Raw genomic sequence first — 2,377 nt, 5'->3', positions numbered from 1 at the left:
TATAAAAACAAAAAACATATGGGAATTTCCATACATAGAAACTATACTGCAGTATATTAATGGGCCATATATGGCTATATAAAAATAAATTTCAAAAGTACACTGCATTTTTTCATGTAATAACTACATATAGCCGAACACATTCATAAATTTTTCTATCACTTTGTTTGATTTTTCTACACATTTCACATGTGAAAATATTTTTGATGTATGAAAAAAAAACTCTTCTGAAAACAAATATTAAAGTTTACTATGTTTGGAGTATTGGATGTCTTGTTAAAATCATTTAACAGGTTTATTTTCATGTGTTTTTATCACATGTAAATCTAGATATTATAAATATTATTATTTAATAAATATGCTACATAAGTAAATATATTGTTACATTTTTCAATACATGAAAAGCTTCAAATCCTTGTGCATTATTCAGTATCTTAGAATATATTAACACATTATTTAGTGAATTTTCAATATACATTAAACAAATGAATATATTGATGGTTAGTGTACATTGTGATGAAGCGACCGCCACTGCTCGCTTCTGGGGAAGGGAATAAAGGTAACTTGGGTCCGTGTGGATGTAAATGAGTGATGGCTTACTCGCAGAGCACTCTCGTTCAAGGTGTAATTTATTTACAGTGCCAAAAACACAGATGGTCCAGTTAAATATATATATATATATATACAGGTGAACACAAAAACCTAAAAAGTACCAAAATAAATAAAAATAAACAAAGATGAAAAACTTTCCAAAACTTATCCACAGTAAACGTTTGCTTGAGGCACCGCAGTTGCACTCTCTTAACAAGTCCTGATTATGTGTCTGGCCTCCCTTTTTATAGGCCAGACTCCGCCTTCTTTGAGAACACCCATTGAGAGGTATAGATATAATATTTAAATTCTTACCAGTTACATTATACCCACCCAAAATGTTTATTAATCCGCATTTCTCACTGGTTGTTGTTTCCACAGTCCTATAGCCCTCTCCACTGTAGAGCGAGTCCTTCCATGGGTCTGATTAAACCTTTCCTCTGCAGTGGTGGCGGGATGCTGCACCGGTGTTATGAGGTATGGGCGAAGAGGATAGCCACTGTCTCCCAGCAGCCAGCTATCCCCAAAGACCCCCTCTTCAGCCCCCTGGAAAATTGCAGAATTAGCCAATTGGTCATGTGTGCTCCCAGGCCACTTTGCAACAATGTCAGTAAACATCCCCTGGTGATCACACACACTATTTGAAGATTTATAGCTGGATAGCCATTCCTGCAAATGTATAATGGCTCATCTACAACAGGGCTAGGGGATGCTGGCAATACTCTAAGACTGTCGATTGGCCTTGCTTTATTTCTTCTAGTGTCCAAAGGTGTTACTGGTGTCACAGTTTTGCTGACTGAAGACTTGCTGAGCCCACCATCTCCATAAAACTACTAGCAGCATAAAAACACAGCATGTGTAGCAAACAACTGAGCCGCTGGACTTAAGGCATAGTTTTTTATTCTACGTATGCCCTCTGAAGGTGTTGTTTCACATTCTGGAGTAATTCAATGGTTTTGTTACATGGAAGACAACATTTTTTTCAAGATGGCATCATCAGTGTATCACGAGGGGTAAAATGTATCATTATAAAGGCATTTATGTACACTGTCTGACTCTATCCTCAAGCTGTAGAATTCTTTGTAAAGCTGCCATTGTTTATTGAACACTTGTGTGTGAACATGCATGCGGTTTTTAATTCTTTAGTACACATGCTGTTCATGCATCTAAATTAACTACCCTAACCCTAACTACCTACCAAGATTTGTTGTAGTAATTTGTACAGCATTGTACAGCATTTCTTAAAAATGACCTGAATACATAAAATAATGTTTTGTGCCATGTTTGTCTTATATTGTCATTGATATAATGTTGTGAATTGAGAAATACTTACATAAAAATTCCATTATATACATCCCCCTTCCTCAAATCTTGACCTGGAGGTCCAGTGCACTGCAGTGTTTAGCTCGAACACTGATCAACCTCACCTGTCTGGGATTCTTCTTCTTCTTCTTCGTGCTTATTGGCGGTTCGCATTCTTTTCCAGAGCATTACCGCCATCTACTGTAGGCAATGGATCAGAGACTTAAATCCTCACTATAGTGGCTAGTTGGGAGTGATGACCTGTCTGGGATTCTCTAATGATCCCAAAGACATTAATTGGCATTGATTAGCATGCTCAGGTGTGTTTAAATAGGGTTAGAGCTAAACTCTGCAGTAAAGTGGATCTCGAGGTCCAGATTTGAGGATTCCTGATATACATGTAGCAGTAGGACGTAGGCAGTGGGAATTGCGCCTTGATTGAATCAGGTGGTGGGCATTTAGCGCTGCACCTTTAAATCCAGCA

This window comes from Carassius auratus, chromosome 4 (assembly GCF_003368295.1).
Source record: "Carassius auratus strain Wakin chromosome 4, ASM336829v1, whole genome shotgun sequence".
Taxonomy (NCBI): domain Eukaryota; kingdom Metazoa; phylum Chordata; class Actinopteri; order Cypriniformes; family Cyprinidae; genus Carassius; species Carassius auratus.
This window is presented reverse-complemented; position numbering follows the sequence as displayed.